Source organism: Prionailurus viverrinus, chromosome B1, assembly GCF_022837055.1.
Source record: "Prionailurus viverrinus isolate Anna chromosome B1, UM_Priviv_1.0, whole genome shotgun sequence".
In the NCBI taxonomy this organism is placed as follows: domain Eukaryota; kingdom Metazoa; phylum Chordata; class Mammalia; order Carnivora; family Felidae; genus Prionailurus; species Prionailurus viverrinus.
The window spans coordinates 188,626,359-188,652,596 of record NC_062564.1 but is presented as its reverse complement, the minus strand read 5'-3'; the positions used below and the strand labels follow the sequence as shown (position 1 = coordinate 188,652,596).

General features: G+C 43.3%; 1 long non-coding RNA gene across 1 annotated transcript; it reads right to left on the bottom strand.

Moving 5' to 3' along the window:
* Nucleotides 1–895: 895 nt before the first annotated feature.
* LOC125164267 (uncharacterized) lies at nucleotides 896–25,329 on the bottom strand. The gene is made up of 3 exons (XR_007151703.1): nucleotides 25,207–25,329; nucleotides 21,613–21,698; nucleotides 896–1,034 (listed from the first exon to the last, which is right to left on the bottom strand). It is a non-coding gene; the product is annotated as an uncharacterized LOC125164267 (long non-coding RNA).
* Nucleotides 25,330–26,238: the final 909 nt, after the last annotated feature.

The following is a 26,238-nucleotide window of genomic DNA, read 5'->3' as shown; positions in this document are numbered from 1 at the left end:
CTCTCCCTTTTCCATTAAACCATGCTACCATGTCTTCAACCATATCTGAGAAGTAAGCTCTCCATTTTACCCTAAATTACTCAAATATAGGATTTGATCAAAGATCCATATTCAAAATACTACACACACACACACACACACACACACACACACACACGCACGCACATGCACATTCTCTATTCACAAAAGATTCTATAAATAATTGAAGATCTGTTTCCATCTGCCTTGTACTAAGTGCTGACAGGGCCCTGAACAGAGGCCTGTGTCAGCATTCTTTAGAGGCTTTGCGGGTATTTGATAACTATTCGCAGTGAAACAAATTCACTGTCAAGTAGGCTAGTTTTGGTATGAAAGTTTCTGCAAAGCAAAAAAATCTCTTCTCCTGGATTATCAACCCAACCTCAAAAAGGTAGTGATCCTGTTATGACTATTTTCTTGTCATTGCTGGCTTTCATCCTGATTTTGTGGTCCAGCAGACAAATAGCCAACTCTAGCTGAAGGCCAAACTTGAAGTAAGATAAGAAAGGGAAGAGCAATAAAAAACTGTCAACTGTCACCTCATCTGGTGAACAGGTATTTCCTCCAAGGAATCTATATTTTGAAATATTTAGTCCTCCATATTGCATTTGCAAAGTAATAATCCATCTTATATTTTTTGAATTGCAGACCCAGGTAAATGCCAATCAGAGATTCTGCTGAGAGGTTCATTAGCATTTCCATTCTGAGTGAATGTACTTCTATGAAAAACTCCAGCTCGAAGCACCAAGATCTAATACTATCCTAGGTCTTAACATCTCATGTGAGATGTTAAGGATGAGAAAGTCAGAATACTGGGGAGTCGCAAGGGGTTGGTGAGGTGGAGAAGGGGTAGGAAGACAGTACCTTGAGTTGCCGCTAGAGGCTGGAGTACTGACCCCCCACATTTGGGGATCTGAGATGGAAAACCACCATGTTAGGCAGAGTGAGTGTCATCCTGGAGCAGGGCCCATCCTGATGGCTCATGCTGACTGCAGAGTTTATGAGCTTGCGACCACCTGAAAGCAAAGCTAGTCTGTCACTGAGAAATGACACCTTCAGTTTTCTCAAGAGTCTTATGAGGCCAAGGTTTTGAGACCAAACTGCACATACAACATTTAGCTCTGACTTCACCCATGAGCACAGGTTCACCCTTAGTCTCCTGACTAGGCAGGATGACCGAGTTTCCTGGACACAATGAACATCATTGCACCTAAACACACATGCCACACTCCCTTCCTCCTTCAAATCTTTGCTTAATGAACATCATCTCAACAACACATATGACAATCACTCTATTTTAAATAACCCTCCCCCTGACCAAGGCACACCTGATGCTTCTTATTCATCTTTTCCTTGTAGCTATAGTAATGGCCAGCTTTTAATAAACCCTCTTATTATATGTTCTAGTTCTTTTCTACTTTCTATCTCCCCTGGTGGAATATAAGATTTGTAAGATCCATGACGACAGGAATCTTTGTCAGTTTCATTCATGATGGAATCCAAGCACTTACAACAGTATCTGACACATTGTGAGCTCTCAACAAAATATTTAATGAATAAATGAATGCAAACATCAGCACAAAATGGCAAGTATAGAAGATCTTAACATAGAGAGATGGTGAATGGTAGAATTGTTTGGAGGATGATCTTTTTTGTTTGTTGAGGGTAAAATATATTTTATTTGTTTACTTACTATCATAGAAATGACCACCAGTAGTGCTGGGGAACCACATATATGTGGTAGAAAATATCAGGAAATGCTTCCTGGCAATGCCGAGGTACATCCCACTTCTAGAGACTCCTTATTTAGAGCCCAAACCTTGGAGTCAGCTTCCAAAGGCTCAAGCTCTGAGTCTACCACTTTCTTTACCTTGTGCATGATAACTAAACTCTCTAGATCTCAGTAAACTGGAATATGAAGGTAGTAATAATACCAGGTTTAAGTAAGATAATCCATGGAAAAACCTAGAACTTTGTCTAATAATTTCCACTATTATTATATATTTAAATTAAATCCTAAAATACTTATAGTTCATCTTGACTTGATAAACTTTCAGCTGATAGAACATAACCATGTATAAATCAATAAATAAAACCAACCACAAACACCCAACCATGCTTAGAGTGATTTCCTAGAACCTTACTAAAGTATAGTCAATCTGTTTCAGAAAATCTGTCCCACCAAGGTCCCAGTTCATAAATCTGGTTTTTTTTAAGGTTTATTTATTTTTGAGAGAGAGAGAGTGCACAAGAGAGTGCACAAGTGGGAGAGGGGCAGAGAAAGAGAAAGGGAGACACAGAATCTAAAGCAGTCTCCAGGCTCTGAGTTGTCAGTGCAGAGCCTGGCGCGGGGCTGGAACCCACAAGCTGTGAGATCATGACCTGAGCAGAAGTTGGATGCTTAACCGACTGAGCCACCCAGGTGCCCCGCCCCGCTCCATCACCCCAGTTCACAAATCTTATTTTATATTGCTGATCTCATTCTATCACTTTGGCTTCCCTAGCTCCTAATGCTGCTTCAAGAAATCTAACTCAGATTAACTCCATCAGCTCTTCCAACTTCAATCAAGTAAGTAGGCTATGCAACCAAAATAGTACATCAGGATCTGAAGTTGTGAGCTGCTGCCTAACCAACCCAACTGATTCTCCTTGACCAAAGGCCTTAAACATTCTCAGGCAGAAAACTTGAATCCACGACTTATTTTCTTTTATGTTATACGAGATATTTACTCATTCATTCATACGTTCAGTGTTCACTGAGCATTGGTCTATGTGTTTATGTACTGACATTAATGCCAGGATAAAATAATTTAATATACAAAAACAAAATATACTGTGTAAATTATCCCCAAGACTTGCAATATATTCAATGACATGTAATACATTTTCTAGCCTAGTCAATAGAAACTGGGTGACTGTACATCTTGCTACCTGTGAATCACAGTAATAAACTATCAAGGCAAAAGGCAGATAGACCAATTCAGATCAATAGAGCTTAATGTTGCTGCAAACTTATTAAATGCCATGCCACCACTGCCTCTCTCATGAAGGATGAACTGCCTAAGGAATATTAATAAATTTCCAAAATGAAAAATCTTATATAAGACCATATCTAACCGAGACATACATCATTCCTTTTACAATTCAGACTTTCACATCCATAAATGGGACAATAAATTTTGGGGAAAGCTATTCAACAGGCAGTGGCTTCTGTTCTTGCTCCTGGCATTCTCTGTTAGTGATAGTATCATCGGGAGTCCAAAGAATTGAGCTCTGTTTTGATCCTGGGAAAATCCAATTCTGACGCCACAAAAATGAATTACTCTTTTCTTTTACCATTACCATTACCATCTGATCATGGTAAATGCTATCTCTCTGGTTTGATGTGATTAAATTACAATCCCTTGTATTGTTATTACCCTCGCTCCTCTCCAGTTGGATTTTTCTAAAGGAGTCACTCTTTGTGGGATGCTAGCCACAGTGACGTAGCATGGTGCACAGAGAGCCTTATGAAAGTTGTGCCTTTCAGCACTCGGATGACATATGGTGGCACGGACAAGATTGCAGAGGCAAATGACAAAGTCTGCAGGCTTGGAGTTGAAGGAATTTAATTATAGTTTTAGCTCAGAGTCTGAATTTCTTGGGGCACATCCAAGGTCTCTACCTCAGTGTGGGCATCTATAAAATAGGTAAAGCACGGTTCATCATCTGGCTTCTCACAAGAAAATTATCACCCACAACAATTCCTATTCAGGAGCTCTGGCTCTGCAAGGCTAGCTAGATGGGAACAACAATCTTTAAAACACAGGTGGAGATCTGCTGGTGAAATTGGGCAAATTAAACCATCATAATTATTAAATATAGAGGTAAGGCAATAGAATTAAGACAAGAATAGTAACAAGCACCATTTCTTGAGCACATGGCAGATGCCAGCCATTCTGCAGGCTGCCCTACGAACTTCCTTGTGAATCCTCACTGCCACCTTGTGAAATAAGTACTTATCCTTTTATTTTTCTTTATTTTTTTAATGTTTATTTATTTTTGACAGAGAGAGACAGACAGACAGAGCATGAGTGGGTAAAGGGAAGAGAGAGAGGAAGACACAGAATCCGAAGCAGGCTCCAGGCTCCGAGCTGTCAGCACGGAGCCTGATGCGGGGCTCAAACTCAGAAACCTCGAGATCGCGACCTGAGCTGAAGTCGGACGCTCAACCGGCTCAGCCACCCAGGCTCCCCAAGTACGTATTCTTACTCCCATCTTTTCAGACAAATGAACCAAATGAGACTTATAGACCTCAAATAGCTTGGCCATGTGCCCATATCTAAGTAGCAGAGCCTGCAGTAAATCCAGCTTCCCCTCTGATGCCTATATACAAGCTGTAGCTATGTAATTGTCATGAGATTTAGAAGAATTCAGGAGGAAGAGGTGAGCTTCCATTCGTTTTACAGATATCTCAACATCTCCAGTGATTAGAAGTGTGTGTCCATCTGTCGGTTTGTAAAACACCAACTCACGTGCTCCTTTCTTCTCCTTTGTTAGTCATTTCCTAAATCACAGCTAATCTGCAGCCGTCTTTGGGATTTTCCACAAAACAATGCGATTTCAACGCACCAGCTTCAGTGTGTCACTCCTGGTAACAGCTCATGTATGTGCAACAGGGATTTTCACTACTCTTTTCTGTCACGATTCTAGAGTCTCTGGTAGCCATCAGTCTTCCAAAGCGATGGAAATTCCCATGTTTAAGGCTCTTGTGTCCACATCTGATTTTTTTTTTTTTTACTTCTAGTGAGAATTTACCATTGGAGAATGAACAATCTGGTGGCTACACCACCTGTCCACTCCACACACTCCCTTTGCTACCTCTAGGTCTTGGTCCATGCTGTTTTTCTCTACCTGAGAAAGGTCTTTCCCTTCTATATCTGGCACAGTTGTATTGATTGTGTTCATCCTTCACGGCCCAGGTCAAATAGCACAGCTTCTAGAAAGCTTTCTCTTAACACCCAGATAAAACTAATCTCTTTTCTGTGTTTCTATGAGTATTTTATACTTTATTATGAACATTAGCATAGAAAAAGCTGTGTTCATCTCCCCTGTTGTACCTCATTCCCTGCACCTAATACAGGGTTTGGAACAAAACACATTCATGGGATTGCACTGACAAATTACCCCCGACTTGCAAATTTTGAGGAATTGGAAAGATGGTGTGTCAAGGATCATTCTGGATACACTGCAAAGACTACCTTGGGAAGTAAATACTACATTATATTTAACTTTAAACTTCTATGTAAGGATTTTATGGAGATAAAATTCATTCCGAAAGGATTGAAGAAAGAGAAACAGAAGATTGGGCTGGCTGGGGGCACAAGCATAGGGAAGGCAGTGAGGCAAACATGGAAGCCCCCATGGAAGCACATTTGCTCGGCCTCACAGTTCTTATCTGTAGCCTTCACTACACATTTGTGAAGTGCTGGGCAGCTCCCCAAAATATCTATTACAAGAATCATCTAATGCAAGAAGTGTGACCCCTCTTTGCTAACAAAAATAACTGAGTTTCAGAAAATTGCCTAAAGGTCACATTGGAGATCATACAATTGTAGGCTGAGATAACACTAGGACCTAGGTGGGGCTGGTGGGGGGGCGGGGAGTTGTTTTGTTTAGTTTTGTTTTATTCCACTCTGTGCTCTTTGCCTTGCAGCATATACGGTGTCAATAATTTTCAACTGGCAGTTGTCCTCAGCTCACTCTTCTCCTTCATTATCCTTTTTTATCACTTTTTCCAAATCCCTTCACTTTTCTCCCTGAAATCCCTGCACAGACTCTTGTATATTGTCACTGTGAAGAAAGAGCCCTGTAAACAATGCCAGGTGCTCTGTCTTGCCTTAAATCATTAAACCCCGAGTCTGCAGCAGGAAAGTGACTATTGGCAGCAAATTGGTCTTTTCAGATACACCTGTTCATACAGAGAACTGTCACTCCTGGGAGAACCATCCTAAAATATTGACTGTTCTACTTTCAGAGTTCTCCAAGGTACTGCCATTTAATGCACTTGGGGGGAAAAAGTGCTGTTTGCTAATAGTATTTCATGTCTACTGCTCTATAGCTGCACAAATTTCAAGTCAACAAAAGTATATTGAGCATCTAATACGGGTCATGCCCTGTTCTGAACACTGAAGATTCTCCAAGTTAAATGCAATATGGTCCCTGCCATCACTGTGGTCTTAAGAATAGTGAGTTATAATACAATAACGGGGTGTAACACAATAGGGTGGAGTTATGCATCATGAACTGAGCAGAATGGTACCACTACCAGTTTATGCCTTCCTTCAGCTTTTTCAAAGCCACTAACCCGTCCAGCCGACACATTGCCTCTTCCCAGGCGACACTCCTTTCTATTGTCTGCAACAGTTCATACCCTCACCACCCCTCACCTCTCTCCCACCTAACACTCGATCCTTATGCTTAGCCAAAACTTCGTCTGTTACCTGTTAGAAAAAATTTAAGAAGTCATTAATCTTCTGAGCACTGCTGCCCCATCCAGTGTGTCAGTACGACTTATTGCACCTGCTTCCCTCTTTGTCCCTTGCTCTCCCATCTTGTAGATGTGATGCTTCTATTTGCACTGGTACCCCGTATCCTCTTGCCTCTCCAAGACCTCACAATACCAAACAGCCTCTACTCGTGCTTTCTAGCCAACATTTTCCACCATCCCTGGTCCTTTGCTCTTACCAGACAGATATACAAGTCCCTCCCATCCTCCTAGCGTCCAAGTCAGAAACCTAAGAGTCCTCCTTGACTCTTCTCCCTTCCTCTGCATCTAATCAGTCACCACACATATAGATTCAAACTCCTAAAGACCTCTTATATCCACCCCGTCTGCACTCAGTACCACTGCCTCAGTCCGAGCCACAATCCTTTCTCACAATGGTCATTCCAGTAGTCTGACTAGTTCTCTCTTGCTCCATTTTGTTCTCTCCAATCTAATGGACAACATGCTTCCAGAGAGCTTTCTAAAATCTGCAAATAACCATGCTACTACTCCGTTTAACATCTTTTCATGGCTCCCTTTTGCCTGTGGAATAAAATTAGACTCACTTACATAATGCACGAAACTTTCCCAGATCTGCCTCCTACCTACCTGGCCAGCCATTCTGCCTCTCCCACTGGCATTCCAAACTTCTTAAACTGGTTTCCTCCCACATCTTTATTCCTTTGTTCATGCTCCCCCTCTACCTAAAACACATCGCCTCTTCCATATTCTAGCCTTGACAAGTCCTTTTCTTTCACGAATTCAGAAAGATTTCCCTGACTTCTGTTAGGTGCCTCCCCTGTGCTCACATGCACTGACAGTGTGGTCTGTAACGTCAGATGCTTAGAGAAACCAGAAAAGGAAAGTAATTTCCCCCGTCAAAGTATTGTCTGTCTTGGGGACTTTATCCAAACAGTCCATGTCTTATTTGGGGCTCTGCTTCTTTGAAAATCTAGTGCTATATTATCGTGACCTCACTCATTTCCCTTTTTGCTATGAAACTTTTGTTTGTATAGAACCTAATTTTCATGTCAGGGGGAATTGCTTCAGAAATTCCAGTTGCAAAGCACAGCAGATGCAGACGGCTCTGCGAAAAGAACAGTCAAAGGCAGTTAATCACGAGCCCCTGCTTTTCAGTGAGCAAAGCCAGATGCTACCGTCGTAGGTCAGTGACAGGTAAACTGCAAATAAAGTAAATTATCACAGAGGCCATTTCAGGTGCCGAAGCCTTTATTGGCGTTCTTCATTCTTCAGGAGAAAACACGCACTTGTTTTCCATCAGAAGTGAATAAAGACATCGCTCCTCTGTCTGGATCATAAAAAGATCGCCCGGTTATATATAATCAGTCCACTGGTAGCCCCTGTCCTCAGGATAGGTTCTGACCGTTACAGAGGTGAGCCAACAATGGTGCACTGCCTAGGTTGGCCTTGGGAATCCTTTTGCCTGGGTTTAAACCCTGGCTTGGCCACCTACTGGCTGCACGGCCTGAGCGTGACCTTGACCTCTCAGTGTTCCAGTCTGCTCCTCTACAAGAGGAGATTAATAAAGACAATAAAAGTTACCTCACAGGATTGCTGCAAAGATTAAATGACATCCGCAAAATACCCAACACAAGGTAAATGTGCAGTAAGTGGTCTATCGTTGTCTCAGTGCTAAATGGCAAATTCTAATGGAATCCATTAAGAGGCAAGCGCTCTTCCTACACAAATTTTGCTCACATTTCACCCCCTCTCCTAAGCTTTACCTCTAACCATTGTTCTCTTGATAGCACAGTGCAGCTTCATCTGGGACCATGGTTGAAAAGAGGTTTGGACCGATGCAGACAATTTTACCGCAAAGATCTTTTTTTTTTTAATTCCAACATTTTTTCAATAATTTTAATTCCAGGAGGGAAATCTGGAGTCCCTGACTCTATATTTCAGGAAAAGATCCCTGCCCAAGATTCAGTTTGATCCCTCCGTTTTCCTATGTGGTCACTCAGAAGCCCCCACACTCAGATATTTTTTACTCAGTGGGTTTTAATTCATTACTGTCACTATTCATCCTGATGTTCAACTTGTCACATATTTGGCCAGTAGCATGTCTTTTGACCTATGTCTTGTGTCCTTCATGGTATGTTTCTTTCATTTTTCATATATTTCTTTACTTTTTACCTTCTGCTTTAAGATGTTGTAGGCTCATCTTGTACACTCCTTGTCCCAGAGCTGGAATCAGTTATTTTTCCAAGGATTCCTGGTTCTTTTTAGTGGGGAATGCTACTTGAGAAACCAGCAACTTATAGCCATTATTACTTCTGGACCCCGTAGCTCTGTGTCCAGGTCCAGTCATCTGATAAAGGGGTCAGTGACATGGTAGCAACGCTCAAAGCTCAGAGCACCCCACTCCTTGATCTGCCTAGGGATGAGGCCTCTAGTTATGTTGACTTTTACCATCTTCTCTTAATGAATTCAACAGCAGGAAGCTGTAGAAGGATCTTCAGGACCCTTGAGTGTTCCACCTTCCTATTAGAAGGTCAAGAGTGCACAGATGTTTCATGCCATCATACTGGGCACGTGGGGCACAGAAGGATCCCTCCACAAAGATTAATGTTGCCCAGACTGTGAATAAAGAAAAATGCCCAACACCTGCCAGATGTAGAGGTCAGCAGAACTTACTTTGGTGCTTTCTTTAAAAACTTGATTATGGCCCTTAGTACCTAAAGCAAAATTTTAAGTTCATCAAAACTGCAGAAGATATTCCAAAGTAAAAGGAAAAACCTATTCTGGTATTTATTTTGATCTGATCACTTCAATAAAGGAAGGAAAGAAGGAAGTGGGGGGAGGGAGGAAGGAAGGAAAGGAGGGAGGAAGGAAGGCGGAGAAGGGAGATAATTTCAACTTTTTGTTTTATGAAATCTCACTTTTTACTTATTTATATATCAATGCAAAAAATCTATCATTAATTAAAATATATGGACAACTATGGACAGATGCAGTCTGAGCTATGGATGAAGAGACAGATATAGATATATATTGTACACACACATACACACACACACACACACACACACACACACACACACACAAAGTATTTAGGATGGGTCGAAATCAGAGGAAACATTTTCTAGTTTCTTTTTCCAAGGATTTGAATCTTTTTTGAGCATGTACAATCCATTCTGTTACATTGTGCTCTGTCTTGCTTCTTCGTTTTTCTCAAATTTGTTTCATCATATTCCCTTAAGAAAGAGTAGCCTATAGGGGCGCCTGGGTGGCGCAGTCGGTTAAGCGTCCGACTTCAGCCAGGTCACGATCTCGCGGTCGGTGAGTTCGAGCCCCGCGTCAGGCCCTGGGCTGATGGCTTGGAGCCTGGGGCCTGTTTCCGATTCTGTGTCTCCCTCTCTCTCTGCCCCTCCCCCGTTCATGCTCTGTCTTTCTCTGTCCCAAAAATAAATAAAAAAGTTGAAAAAAAAAATTTAAAAAAAAAAAAAAAGAATGACCACTATCAGGAGGTAGTTTTCCTCATCTTCTAATGTAGATGCTTCACTAATTATAAATTTATAAAACTTTCAGTTACACATTTAGAAAAAAAAAAGGGAGAAAAAAAATATAAAAAGAGGGGCGCCTGGGTGGCGCAGTCGGTTAAGCGTCCGACTTCAGCCAGGTCACGATCTCGCGGTCCGGGAGTTCGAGCCCCGCGTCAGGCTCTGGGCTGATGGCTCAGAGCCTGGAGCCTGTTTCCGATTCTGTGTCTCCCTCTCTCTCTCTGCCCCTCCCCCGTTCATGCTCTGTCTCTCTCTGTCCCAAAAATAAATAAAACGTTGAAAAAAAAATTTAAAAAAAAAAAAAAAAAAGAAAGAGTAGCCTATAAGTTCATTGAATTAAAAGAAAATTGTCAAAGGATAAGCAATTTCCTGTGTAGGAACCAGGGACTGGGTCCAATGATTCACAGATGCAACCCCAATTGGTACCAATGTAAGGAGATTCTGCTGTTGTCCCCATTTCACAGATGCAAATGAAAAGAGACAGCTAGGCATGGGCACTTTTCACTTCACAGAACTGCCTCATCCTGCAACATTCTTAGCTCTAAATTTTGCAATGTCAACTCTTACTTTTTTTTTTCTTAGCACTTATTTTCCATTCTCTTAATGGGTCTGAAGGTTCTTCTGAGATCTTCCTGGAGTCTTCAGGTCTATCCTGTGGGTCTATTTTTGTGTCTCTCGCATGCATGAGTGCACACACATACACACATGCTTGTGCTTGTTTCACCACAGACCTAGATTTCCTCATTCACTCAACAAATATATATGGAACACCTGCTCTGCTCCAGGCTCCATTCTACACATGAAGGATACAAGAAGCCTATGTGAAGCTTGCACTTCGCACCTGTCGCAGATATTAAAGAAATGTATCAAACAAAAAATCATTTATTACAGTTGTAATAAAATGCCATAGTAGATGTAGAGTATGGAATGACAGCTCCTAACTTGGGGACCTAACCCAAAATTGAGGGGAAAAAACATCATTTTTATTAAGGACATATTGCACTGATCCCTCCGCGGGCACATCCACCTGCTTCCTGATGGTGTGAACCAGTTCCACTCCTCCCCCTTGCTTTCTCACTGCTTGAAGCAACTGTACATCTTTGCTCCATGATACCTTGTCCCTATATCAGACCAAAGGTTGCAGAAATCTCAAAGCTTTTGAGGGTTCAACAGATGCCTGCATTCTGATTGTCATGATTCATTCTCCTATGCTAGTTGTTTAACATATACATGCCATAGCTTCTATCTTTAACCTATGGATATGTGTCTTTGGATTTGACATTCTGCCTCAGGTATCCTTTCTCCTGATTGCTCTTACCTGTTAAATGCATGCTATAAAAATTGACACAGGAGGGTTTTTACTGCACTTAGCTCTTCTTACTCATTCCCTCAATCACAAAATGTATACTGGACACTTACCATGTGCCAGGCATTGTGTTACCTACTGAATACATAACCCGGGAACAGAGAAGGCATGACCCCAGCCCTCATGGAAGATTCTCTGTTGCTATATGATTCCTCAAATACTTACTAAAAAATTTTTTTAAAGGCTTAGCACTGTCATAGATGCGATGCAGCAGAAAATAACACCTCTGACCCTGCAAGAATTTAAGTTTTTATGAAGGAGACAACCCCAGCACACAAAACAATACATGAGAGTACCCTGTTGACAAAGGAAGGTGGAGAGGGATTTGAGTGTCCAGGGGAGATTTATTTGAGGAGATGAAGTTTCAAAAGTGCTTTGAAGAAAAAAATAATCTTGATAACTGATGAGAAGAGAGAAGGCCATGGACAGAAATAATAGAGGACCACCTAAAAAAGGCTGGAGAGAAGACAGCAAAGAGACAGGATTATCCAGATTGCAAGCTCACAAAAAGGAAAAAAAAAAAAGTGGGGCATTAAGTGGTAAGTTATTGAGGATTGTTTTTTTTTAATTTTTTAAGTGTTTTTTTTTTTTTTTTTTTGAGAGAGAGAGAAAGCTTGAGCTGGGGAGGGGCAGAGAGAGAAGGAGACACAGAATCCGAAGCAGGCTCCAGGCTCTGAGCTGTCAGCACAGAGCCCGACGCTGGGCTCGAACCCACGAACTGTGAGATCATGACCTGAGCTGAAGTAGGACGCGTAACCGACTGAGCCACCCAGGTGACCTGAGAATTGTTATCATAGATGATGTGAAACTAATCTTCTCATGGTAAGTGAAGAGTTCATGGATCCCTTTCTAGTCATGGTTACGCTGCGAAAATTGTCTTTGAAAACGTATCTGGGTATGAGGAACAAAGAAATAAGAGGCAGGGAGACAGATGAGAACATTGTTGATTTGATTCAGGTATGATGAAATGTGTACAAGTGCGTATCCAATGGGACTAGCAGCAAGGAATCCAAGAGATAATATATAAGCCTGTGCTGCAGTCTGAATGGAAGGGATGAGGGAATGGTGGATAGGCATACCGGAGAGAGAATGTGGGAGATGCGGGGGTGAAAGATAGACCAAATGGATAGCAGAAGAATCTTGGTTAAGTTGGGGTTTGTTGTGGGGCGCCTGGGTGGCGCAGTCGGTTAAGCGTCTGACTTCAGCCAGGTCACGATCTCGCGGTCCGGGAGTTCGAGCCCCGCGTTGGGCTCTGGGCTGATGGCTCAGGGCCTGGAGCCTGTTTCCGATTCTGTGTCTCCCTCTCTCTCTGCCCCTCCCCCGTTCATGCTCTGTCTCTCTCTGTCCCCAAAATAAATAAATAAACGTTGAAAAAAAAATTAAAAAAAAAAAAAAGTTGGGGTTTGTTGTATTTTATTTGGTGGTGGATCTTTTGCATGAAAATGTCCTATGGTCACTTGAAACCATGGGCCCAATGCCTGGGTAAGAAGTCTAGCCTGGAAATCAGGATATCATTGAGGCAGAAGGGATGTCCAACTCTGAAAACAGATGAGCTCTGTGGATAGAGGGGATGCAGAGATCAATTCAAACCTTCAGAAGCCAGAACAAGTTAGCAGTGACTATCTATTAGAAATAAGAAAACAGAATAATTAGACTTCAGATGATAAGAATGTCTGTGCCATTGACACCAGACATTTATTATGCTTATACATTTCTTGGGAAAATGTAAATGCTAATTTGAAAAAAAAAAAAAGAAAGAAAAAAACCTCTTCATTAAGTTGTCCACGTTCTAATTTTGTGGTTTCTAGAGAGGTCAACACTGTTGGTTTATAAGAGGCCAGCTTCCATAATTACCTGACAAATGTTCATGATGGGTGGGAAAATGGTGAACTCCCCATAAAGACAATGAGAAGATGGAAGCTGATTTATTTCCAGTTCCTCCATAAATCATAAGAAAACTTGAAAGTTTCAATTAAGAACAAAAATGGCCTCCAGACAATTTAGTAAAGGTAGGGATTGTTTTCCCCCAGGTTCTCGTCACTGTTGGTTTAAGGCCTATGTTAAAAAGCTTCGGTGATGGGTAACAAGCTTCTATTTCCAAGACTCTTGTAAACAATGTGCGATCTTGTCATGGAGTATGTTCCACATATATCAACGTATTTGTCAGTGCACTCTCATGACCCCTCTTCCCAATCACATACAAAAGAAGCATTTAAATTTTAAATTGCCATTTCACTTTTAAAATACCAGACAGTGAAGATATAATTGGAAAGATATAATCCATGAGATTTATTTCTGAATGCAGACACCAGTTCCAATAGTCAAAACTTTTAAAAAATCAAAACATGTTCCAAGCGTTAGTATTCAGTCTTAGTCTGGCTCTGCCTTAAGTGAAGCATATTTCAATCCATATACTATGCCTGCGTTCAGGAAGTTGTTCCCAACTGGAATATTAACCATGGTGTTGCTAGTTCCTTGCCTTTAAGTGTCTCTCTCACTAGGCAATAGCTGATAGTTTTAGAATCTCACTCCATCATCTTGGTCTGATGAGATCTTACCTAGTTCCAATGTCATTTTCCCTCTGAAATCATTCGTTCATGCATTCAACAAACGGTAAGTGCTGGGTGGATACATACAAAGAAGACAGAAGAGATCCTTGATCTTACAAAGCTTTCATCTGTGAGTTTGTATGTGTGTGTGGAGGGCCAGAGTGGGGAGGGATTGGGAAGAAAAGAGAAACAAATGAGAGGCCAGCACAATTTCAGAGGTAAGTGCTGTGAAGAAGGAAATAAAGAGTGAATTGAGCCAGGGTGGGGAGGGGACTCCTGAGCTCAGGTCTCCAAGAAAACAAGGAGCCATCCATGAGCATATCTGGGGAGAGCGAGTTCCATGCAGCAGGTCTGAGGCGACAGCAAGTTAGACCTATGTAGAAATGGAAAGAAGGTTGAGATACTTGCAGCACTAAGATGGCACACCGATTGTACATGTCACAGCTGTTATGACTTGGAGCCGAGAGGAAAGTGGAGAGAGATGAGGACGGCATGGGACAGCTCATGTTGAGTCTTAGAAGTCTTGGCTGGGGGCTGGGTTTTATTTTAAGCATAACAGGAAGCCACTGAAGAGCTCGAGACAGTAGAACATGATTTGGTTTGTAGTTTTAATTTTTATTTATTATTTTTAATTTTTATTTTTGAGAGAGCATGAGTAGGGGAGGGGGGAGGGAGAGGAGACACAGAATCCAAAGCAGGCTCCAGGCTCTGAGCTGTCAGCACAGAGCCTGACATGGGGCTCCAACTCACTAACCGTGAGATCATGACCTGAGCCAAAGTCGGATGCTTAACCGACTGAGCCACCCACACACCCCTGGTTTGTATGTTTTTAAAACACTACTTACTGCTGTTCAGAGAAAGCACTGTAGGGTGGCAAGAATGGAAGAAAGGAGACCAGAGGAACCGGTTACTGGAGAGGACCCGAGGAAAGTGCACAACAGCTTGAATTTGGGAGAAAAGCGGGAATGGAGGTGAACTGGCAGGTTCAAAATTTAGGGGAAGGGTGTGGCTGGACCAGCTGATGGACTGAATGAGGGAGATCAAGGGAAGGGACAGTTCATGGATGATGACCTTTATGTTTTTGGCTTCATCAGCTGGGAGATGTGGAGGGCCAGAGATTATTTGGAGAGTTGGAGCAGGAAATTAAGGGATCACCCCCCAACTCTTACCAGTAACTTCTTACTAGTAACCTCCTTAACACTTTAAATACATCTTGTCCTGGTGTGTGCCATGTTTTATTGCAACTTGCATTTTAATAGATTTTGAGTCCCTAGAAAGGATCCTGTTTTATTCATATCCCAGATACTACCAAAGTGTCTGGCACATAGTAGGTGCTCCACATATACTTACTCAATAACACATGAATTGAAGTAAAATATTTCAAGTCCAGTTGCTTGCCTTTTTGGAAAAGTCGTGTTTGCGTAATTGAATATAACCTTTTACTTTGATTTATAAACTATGTTATTCACACTGGGAAATAAATACCATAAATTAAAAAAAGAGCTATAATTGTGATTTAGATGTATTATAATTAAAAGAAGCCTCTATTTACATGTAAAACAGGTGATATATTATGTAGAGAAGAAACCACAGAAGTTGTTTATAAACAAGAAATCTTTGGAGTCCCTACAGGGCTTGGATTAGTCCCTCTGAATTTAGTAGGGTTTCCATACATATTTATTTAATAAATGGAATTGAAAGTGATGGAGTATTTTACCTAAAAGCCTTCACTGGTCTATAAAAATTATATACAAGCAGAGTACTTCAAAATAAACTATTAAAATCTAGGAAGGATTTAAATTTGCTCTCTTGGAAAAGAGAACCATTGATATTTAAAGGCCCTCGTAAGGTATCAAACAGTCAACTTTTCATGTGAATTGACCCCTGGAGATTATACTTTCTGGGGCTGCACAGCATTTTCTATTTCGGTACAGTGTTCATTGCATGTAACTTACTGTTTTTGTTGTGGCTGCTTCACTATATCTCATACTTATAGGAAAATGAAATGTTTAAACCGCAGAATCCCAGGTGGTTCAGCCGACAGGTGTAAAAGCAATGTGATACAGAAATAAAACATTGTCAGTTTTTGATTACTGAGAGGAGAAGTTTTGACGCAGCATGCGGGCTTGAGTTTTTTTTTTTTCCTTTTCTAAGCCAGAGTGTTGTATAAAATCCCCACCTACACAACCACTAACAAAAAGCACAGAGAAAAATCATCCCCTGGGTGCGGTAAGGAACAAATTGGAAGAAAGGCTGGTCTTCCTTCCATGTAGCTAATATACAAGAAATTACAGAAACACACGAGCTCAAATGGAGAAATAGGATGGATAAGGACTCTGTGGTTTATGGCTGAAAACTGAAGCCACTGCAAGCCAGGAATCCTGCATTTCCTGTCTATCAGGACCTGACCAGTCGGTCACGGGGTAAGGTGGGACACAGAAGAGGATGGATGCCAATGAATGAAGAGCCAACAACAATAAACAGAAGCATTACCCACTGGACCTCTTAGTAAACAAGCCCTGGGCCACACACATGGCCATAAGCTTTGTGTTTGTTGTCACTAAGCCCACAATCATGGCAAAAGAAACGGCAATTCAAAAACATTGAGAAACGTATTCAAAACTATATTTCTTACGGCACCTGGGTGGCTCAGTCGGTTAAGCATCTGATTCTTGATTTCAGCTCAGGTCATGATCGAGTTTGTAAGATTGAGCCCCACGTCAGGCTCTGTGCTGACGGCGTGGAGCCTGCTTAGGATTCTCTCTCCCTCTCTCTCTGCCCCTCCTCCACTCACGCTCTTTCTCTCTCTCAAAATAAATAAATAAATAAATAAATAAATAAATAAATAAATAAATAAATGTTAAAACAAACAAACAAACAAACATAAAACTATGTTTCTAGTAAGAGGCAGGCCAGAATCCAAACCCAGGTACACTGGATCTAAAACACTGCCTTGAACTAGTGAGTGATGCAGGCTGGTCTCGCCTTATCTACCAGGGACTTCAACAGGAGGTTTGGGGGAAAGGTTTAGCACTGCAGTCTCCTAAGCAGCTTCCTTAGAACCACCTGTGAACTTTTTTTTTTCCCACTTGGGGTGCAGAACTCTACTGTACCTCAACTTCCCTCTCTGGCACTCAGGAGTTCGGAGTCCGTGTTCGGAGGTACCACAAGCGAAACTCATAGTACCTCTTTTGCCACAACATGTAAGCGTCACCAGCTCTCCAGCCCACATGTCTGTGTCTGTGCCACTTACCGCCCAATGGCTAAGCCAATATCACATGTTTAGGTGAAGTTCAGGAACGCAATTGAAAGGGTGAAAGTCTAAATGAGAAGTATGTTGCACGGGGTGGGGGGGGAAGTACGATGGGAATCAATCAGATCAAGTTTCTTACCTCAAATCTGTCATAAAGCATTGGGAATAATCTAAATTTAAAGTGCTTTATGCAATCTAGTCCTTGAGAGCAATGAGAAATACAATTCAGCATGTTTTTTCAAGATCTTCCAACATTATATCATATTATCAAAAGTCTTTCCAGACATTTCATATGTTTTCCCCAAACTGCTTTAGATTGCAAACACCAAGTTCTTTTCCTGCTAACATCTCACAAAAGCCCCTGGAGGAGGAAGCTGTGATATGTCTTCATTCCAGGGTGCTGTCCTCACTCCCAGTGTTCACTGCTCCAATGCCGGCTCTCCTGCAATGCCCCTCATGCCCTCCGGTTAACCTGTACTGGAAGCCTTGAGTTTAAAGCTAAATTAGTTAAAACTCTTAACTTTTCACTTGGGCCCTGAGAGTGACTTTGGGTCTTTATGAATGTGTGTGCGTTCCTCTGATTCTAATAGAAAGTAAAAATGTGTGTATGTGTGTCTGTGTATTTCTTGGCAAAATGAATAAATCTCTTATCTCTTTCTTTTTTTAAAGGTTATTTATTTTTGAGAGAGAGAGAGAGAGAGAGGAATCGAGAGAGAAACAGAGGATCCAAAGCAGGCTCTGTGCTGACAGCAGAGAGACCAATGCGGGACTTGAACTCATGAACTGTGAGATCATGACCTAAGCCACAGTCAAACACTAAACCAACTGAGCCACCCAGGTGCCCCTGAACCTCTAATCTCTTAATTACAGTCTGAATGCCAAAAGAACAGATTTTAGGATTCGACCTATTTCCTTTCCTTCCAGACAATGTGGATTGACTTTTCCTTTTCACGGGCAGGTAAGTAGATAGATGGATAACCGATAGATGGAATTGATAGATAAGTGGATGGATGAGAAAGAGAGGTGGGGGGTGGGGTGACGGCAGACTCTAAATTTTTTATTAATGTTTATTTATTTTTGAGAGAGAGAGCGGAGGAGGGGCAGAGAGAGAGGGGGAGACACAGAATCCAAAGTAGGCTCCAGGCTCTGAGTTATAACACAGAGCCCAATGCAGGGCTCAAACCCACGAACCGTGAGGTCATGAAGTCAGACACGTAACTGACTTAGCCACTCAGCACCCTGACAGACTCTAAATCTAGGTTTGGGTCATCCTGAATGAAAACCTGTTTCGGTGCTCATAAGGCTCCTGAGAATGATCCTTCTGTCACCTCTCGCTCTCTTTGAGCCGTGTACTCTGGTCTGCTTTCTTCCTTCCATTTCAAAGCAGTAGGTAGCTGAAGCAGTTCCCCTGGAAATCTTGGCCTGCTGTTTCATAGACTCATTTATCCTGTCTTCTGCTTTTGACCCCAGCTGCTTCCCCCACCTCGTGCACTCCGACTCACTGGCCATAACAGCAAAGGCCCAGGGCGTTCCGTGAAGTTTTCTCTCAGAAGGCCATGCCGGGCTTCTAAGTTCACCAAAGGGGTGTCCTCAGCTTGGCGAGTGCTGCAGACAGCAAACCACCAGCACCAGCTGACACGTGAGGTTTCTGTGCAAAGCCTGCCCTATGTGGCCCTTCCTGCCAACAAACGTGCTCCATCAAAGAAACACCAGGCAGAGGTCCTGATGCTCTTGAGCCTATGGATTCCAGAGTCAGCAAAAGGAAAATATGGTGAACAACCAGTTAAGGTCCCCTGACCCCAGAGCCAGCTCCCAGGTGAAGGCAACAGTTCCAGAACTCTGTTCCTCCCAGTGTGTGATGCTACATCAGTTAAAAATTTATTCTTATTGACAAGCACCTCAGTGAGAACTAAATTAGACTGTTTTTTTTTCGAATATGTAGCCATTCTCATCTTCACAGAAGCAAGAAATATTATTAAAGAGGGAGAGGAAAAAATAACGGGGCGATACAGGGCATGTGAGGAAGAAACTAGAGAAGTCCTAGGTAAGACTAGCAAAGTGCCCTATTGGGGGATGCGGGCAATAGGAGCCTAGACCATTTTAGTCTTGGTGTGAAGGCTCTAAGCCTTGGAGAGGGTGATGGGGGGCGGGAGGGATCGTGTCCTTTCACTACCCGTAAAGTGGTGGGAGGGGTGGTTCAAAATCGAGTAAACCTCATTTCTCATTTCTCATTACTTCTATTCAGGTTCTCCTTCACACCCCACTCAGGCCCCTCCGGCCCCTTCTGACAGTCTTCTACCATCCCAGACATGTCACCCAGAATTTTCCCTAAGCTCTTTCCTAACTTACTTTCTATCACTTCCTGCCCTCTAGCATGTTTTACACATTTTGCTGACATATAAACAGACTTCCATCTGCGTTGTTCCCCCACCGTAGCTCCACTGCAGCTAGAGAAGGGCCTGGCCAGAGCAGACCCCCACTAAGCATATGTTGACACTTTGCATGAATGAATGAGCAAAGGACAGCATGGCCACCCACAGAACCCGTTTCAAGATCTGACCTCTTCTCTCCTCCTTCAGACACCGTGGTTTGACTTTTCTTGTTTATGTTCATCAGAGCAGAAGTCGACATCCTGATCACCTACTACTAAGACAAAAGAAGGGGTCACGTTCACGAGAATCTCAAAGTTATATAAGCCACACCAAGTGAAGGTGAGGCCATAGATGGGAGTTTGTCAGTCTGGGCATGCGTTAGATTCCACAAACTAGCATGGTTGAGGCTTTCAACCACCTGCATGCTGGACTTCAGATGCCAGAGGGTGCCTGGTGCTCCTGCGGCACAGGTGAGATCAGGTGAGCAGGACGAGAACAGGGACTGAATGACTGTGTTGCTGCCTGGTAACATGGCTGTGTAACAGCATCACATGTGAGGCTGCTGCACCTGACCCAAACCTACCTGCCGGGATTTCCATGGTCCTTTCTGGAAAATGATTAGGGCCGATTTCAATACCCAGATAGGACTGAGATCCAGTGGTTTAGGGAAACCACTTACCTTGCCTGCAATCCCTCCTCAGAATTTCTGTAGCGCAAGAAACAGCCTATTTCCCTACGGGGCATGTCGCACAAGGGTAGGTGTGTTACAGCATATAAAGCAAACCTGTGAGTGTTGCAGGGAAGCTGCTAAGTATAAATGTCAGGCTTCCAAAATCTGGCTGTGAACCCAGTGCCCAGGAAAGTGGGTTATACCACTTACACCATTCTTTTCATGTGAAAAGACATTCTCATTTCCCAACCATAAGGTCACCAAATAAATTCTGAAGTGAAATTGGTTTATAATTTGGGACCTGCCTAGAATACTGCAGATTTAAAATCTGTAACACAAGGCAGATAAATCACAGATCACACTGGCAAAGACACATCCTGACAAGTATACTGGGCAATTTATGAACTGTTTACACTGGTTTTATTGAAATCTGGGCAGAAGCTGTGGCCAATGGCTTGTGTTACCCAATGCATAGTAAGAGCTCAAGCGATAGTAGCTGTATTTTAAGAACGACAAAGGCCAAAGACTATGGTTAATGTCTGATGTGGAAACTCTAAGACACCGCAGTGGTGGTTTTAGAAGATGCTGTTTGTAAAGATTTTGGATTATTGCCCCTTTTAGTTACTTAGGTGTAAGAAGGTATTTTTCTTCTAGGCTTCCAATGTCTTTTTTGGGCCCTAAATCCAATCACCTGTGAATCTGTGCACACTTCTGAAGGAGCTCTGTGTTAAGGGACTCTGGGGATGCCTATACCTTCTTTCCAGGTGTGCTAGTTGCATTAAAGGGCAGTTGTCTCCCCAACAGTCTTCACACCTTCCTCCACAATAAACGTATCAGGTATTGCCTTTGCAGCCCAATCCTGGAGGCCAACACACTCACACTGGGGAATGAGCAGGCGCAGAATCACTGAACAAGAATCAGCAGCATGGGAGCACCTGAGTGGCTCAGTTGGTTGAGCGTCTGACTTCGGCTCAGGTCGTGATCTCATGGTTCGTGAGTTCGAGCCCTCGCATCAGGTTCACCACTGTCAGCACAGAGCCTGCTTCGGATCCTCTGTCCGCCTCTCTCTCTGCCCCTCCCCCCACTTGTGCTCTCTCAAAATTAAATAAAAACGTTTAAAAAACAGAATCAGTAGTATGGCTATGAGCTGACCTCCTTTCCTACTCCTACAAATACACAGTCTTACTTTATATAAATTATATTGACCTATAAATCAGGTTCTCCCTATTAGTTTCCACTCAATAATATCACTTTCAAGATGTACACAGGTGCTGTGTGATTATTGCTTCTTCATCCTAGATAACAGGTTTTTGGGTGCCCTTGTCTCATTTACTTACTCTTTCCTCAGCCATGGTTTCCTCCAGCTTCTCGCTACCACAAACTGTGATGCAAACAGGGATCCTTAGACGTGTTGAAGAGAAGTCTATAACCAAGAACAGGGTTGTGGGAGTGTTAGGAGATACACATATATAATTTCATTAGTACTGCCAGATTTCTCTCCCGCAGGTTTCTACCAGTTTATACTTTCTCCAGAATATGAGAATTCCCATTTCATTCCCATCGCCAGTGCTTGCTATTTTCCTAATTATCAATCTCAGAAGTATAAAAAATTGTCTCAGCCTTGTATTATCCATCTGAGGAGTATAAAGGATTATATCTTTACTGTTTTAATTTATAATTCTCTGATTATTTGTAAGCATAAGAATCTCTGATACTTAAAAGCACTTAGGTTCCCCCTGCTTGTGAATTACCAATTCATGTCTGTTCATTATTTTCTACTTTGTTTTATTTTAACTGCACATCAACAGACACTTCTATTATGTTCTAGGTAATAATCCCCGTGGTTTTTAATGTTGCAAATAATAGTTCCTGGTTCCCAATTGGTAAGTTGTTTTGTTACCTTCACTGACAAAAAAAATCCTTCATTTTCTTGTAGTCTTAATCCAACAACCCACTCTTTTTTTTGAGATCTTAAAAAAAATTTTTTTTACATGTATACATTTACTTCAAAGAAGCATGTCCACAACATACTGTTAAAAGAAAAACAATGAGTTCTAAACCAGCATGTATACTATGATCCTACTTATGTATAATTATTCACAAGTAATAAGTATGCCCCCTTCATTGGTTTGGGTATAAAATAAAGTCATATTTCTTTTACTATCCAAATTATACTATCACCAATCCTATTCTGCTCAGTTTAACAGAAAATATCACTTTTCCTTCTTGGCTCTCCTTGCCCAAGATTCCTCAAAGTTAGTTTTGTTGATCTTTTCACAGAACTAACTCTTGGTTTTGTTGATTTGTTCCTACTGTTTTTCTAGTCTTTATTTCATTTATATCTGCTTTACTCTTTATCATTTTCTTCCTTCTGCTAACTGTGCTCAACCCACTTTTAACTTTTAGGGTATGTGCTTCAGTGTTTTATTTAGAAAGTCACATTTTGAAGTGTAGCTTTCTAAAAACATCAGTTTTAACTTTTTTCACATGAAAAGCAAATTTCTTCAATGATATCAACTAAAACGTCCTTCTTTGTGGTGTAATTTGTATTATTTAATAAGGACTAGATTCTGAGATCTTCTTTATATTTTATCAGCCCTCTTTGGATTCATTTATTCTTTTATCCATTAATTCACTTAACAAATATTTATTGAGCTCCTGCTATAACTGAGACATTATTTTATGTGCTGGGAAAACAGACAAAAGTTCCTGATTACCACAGAGCTTATCTTGGGGTAGCTAGGAAGTGTAGAGCCCTAAAGGTCATTTTAAGCATTTTGGTGTTTGGGGCGCCTGGGTGGCTCCGTCAGTGAAGCGTCTGACAGGTCATGATCTTAGCCCCATGTCGGGCTCTGTGCTGACAGCTTGGAGCCTGGAGCCTGCTTCAGATTCTATGTCTCCCTCTCTCTCTGCCCCTTCCTCGCCCATTCTCTGTCCCTGTCTCAAAAACAAATAAAACATTTAAAAAATTAAGAATTTTGGAGTTTACCAAAATAACAATAACAATAAAATAACAGCTGATACACATATTGCATTACCATATGCCAGGCACTGTTCCAAGGCCGTTATACATATTAATTTACCTAATCCTCTCGACAACCCCACCTGAATGATGAGGAAGCCACAGCACAAATAGCTTAAGTAACTTGCCCAAGATCAGGTAGCTGGGTCACATGACTGATTGGGTCTGATTCTAGAGCCTGTGCTCTTACACACTGCCTTGCACAGTCTCTGACTGGGATGGGAAACCACTGTATGAATACCATAACTGACCTAGATGTTAGGTTTACTTAGGCTACTATGTTGACACCAGGCTGTATGTGGGGCAAGAGTAGAAAACGAAGACCAGTTAGGGACTATTTCAAGAGGCACAACAAGAGATGATGGTGATTTGGACTAATTAGCAATGGAGGAGGTATGAGGAGTCACATTCTGGATTTGTTGACAACTGGGCAGTGGAGTATTGAAGAGAGAGGAGTCACTGATGATTTCAAGGTTTTCAAAGATGCAGTTGTCATTTTACTAAATGGGGAAGAGTTCCTAAAGAACAAATAAAGGGAAGAGAACTCCCTTAATCTTTTAGATGCCATTATATAAGGGGATCAGTAAGATCCCTTTTAGATGTCATCAGACACTCAAGTGAGATTTGAATACACTGTTGTATATGTGAGTCTGGAGTTGAGAGTCCAGATCTGTCCAAGAGATAAAATTTGTAACATTGCCATATCAACTTAAAAAACTAGAAGATATCACCAAGGAAGAGAGAATAGGTCAAAAAGGTCCAAGGACTGATCTTGGTGTATTCCAGCATTAAGAAGGCACAGAGACGCAGAGGAAATGAAAAAAGAAAATTAAGATGAGCAGCCAGTGAAGGTGGTGTAAAACTAGGAGGCTGCAGTTCTATAGAAGCCAAGTGAATCGAGTGTTTGGAGGAGAAAGTAATCTACTTTATCAAATACCAACAACAGGTGACATTGAGTACCACTATTTGTTTTTCTAAACTGATGCTTCAGCAACACTGCCACAAGGTCTTATTAGTCATAATCATTTAGTGGTTTTCTTTTATTTCTTGTTGGTTTATGTAAAAACTCATAAATCTACAAGGAGATAGTTTTGTGTCCTTTCCTCATTTCCTATGAACTTGCCTCTGTGGTAGTTGTTAGAAATGTCCACCGATATTTCCGTATCTTCCCCTTTCTAGGTCCATTAATAGGATTCCACTTCCTGCCTTGCCAGTGGGTGGGGCCATGTGGCTATTTCTGGCCAACTGAGTTTTGAGCAAGTGACATTGTTGCTTTGGAACCACAGCATTTAATTGTGGATGCCAGACCTTCCCAAGTTGTCATCTTCCCTTAGACGTAATGACTGGCAATGTTTAAGATGATGGCTTTTCCATCAGCCTCCCTCTGCGAGGGACAACGAGCCCGACCCCTCTGCCAACCCATAAGGAACGTTTAGTGTGAGCAAGAAATAAACTTGTGGAGGCGAAGCCGTGGTGGCCGCTGTCCTGCCCTCAGCTGTCTCGTGGGACAGCGATCACAGGCAAGTTCTCAGCTCCCTCCTGCCTTGGGTTCCGGCCGGTGCTCTTGCCAAAACGGCGGTATCTCCCCCGTGGGCCCAACCAAAATCACCTTCCAAGTGTCTTCACAAAGATTTTTGGCCAAGGAGACCTTGCACCTGCCTCCACGACGGCATCCTCAGCCTGGGGCGCCGGAGCTCAGGCGGCCCCGCGCAGCCCCCCAGCGGAGCGCGCTCCAGGAGCCCCGCGCAGCCGCGGCCGCCACTCGGGCTGCGGTGGGGAAGCCCTGCCAACACCCACCCCGCCCGGCCCGCCTCCTCGCCCGCGCCCCGGCTGCGGCGACCGCGGCTGCGAGGACCCAACCCCCGGCCCTGCCGGAGCGAGGGTGGCCGTGACCCCAAGGGCAACGTACAGCGCCATCTTTCCCGTCTTCAGCCGCATCTCCCGGGAAGTGGGCCCGGAGGCCGTCGACCACGGATACGCGATACGCGCCCACCGCGCTGGGGGCGCTGCCTACACCTAGGAGACGCTCGGGCCGCGCAGAGTTCAGGGGCCGCCCGCAGCCCCGCCCCCCGGGCCTGCGCCCGCCCCGTCCTTCCTCCCGCCGGCCTCCTGGCGCCCTCTGGACGCCCAGCGGTGGCTCAGGCGGACGGCCGGGGTCTCGGCACACCTGCCGGCCTCCATCGCCTGCCGCCCGTGGGGGAGGAGGGCGCCGTGCGTGGGTCCAGCAACTGGCTCAAGGGCCTGACCGCCGTGGGCGTCAACTTCACCACCTTCGACCTCCTGCAGCTGGTGCTGAGGCATCTGCAGACCGGCCGCTATTGACACAGGGAGCTGAGCTTCGCCGTGCGGGGGACCACTGACCCTTTTGTGTCTGAGCACGTGGGACCAGGGTGCGCTTGGTTCCACCCTGGGAACCACCTCGGAGCACGCTGTGGAACAAGCTGGGCGCCTGTACTCTGTCCCAGAGTAAAGCCAGCGGCTCCTGAAATGCCACGTTGGGACTGGTGGGCGGGGGCTCCCAGAGTCTCCCCCTCCCCGCTTCCCAGGGCTGGCGCTGTCTCCTGGAGGCTTTGCCTTAAATGCCCAGAGCTGGGAGTGACCAGCGCCACCTCCTGACACTCTGTGACCTTGGACATGCTCCTAGTTGTACTGACCACCTCCCCAGGGGGCTGAGAGCCAGACTCCACCTGCACAACGGGAGGAAACTCCACACAGAGTGTAAGGAGAGGCCTGGCCTGCGGGCCCTAGTGAGGTGGGGCCAACCTCCTGCTCATCTGGAGCTATAAATGCAGCCTTGCCCAGCCGTGCCCCTCCCTACCTGTGCTGCCTTTCCCAGATGACCGGACGCCTCTGTCACCAGAGGAGAGAACAGGCTTCTCCCAAGAGAAGGACCCTGGACTCGACAGCCAAAGTAGGGCCCCAGGAGTGGGTCTTCCTCTCT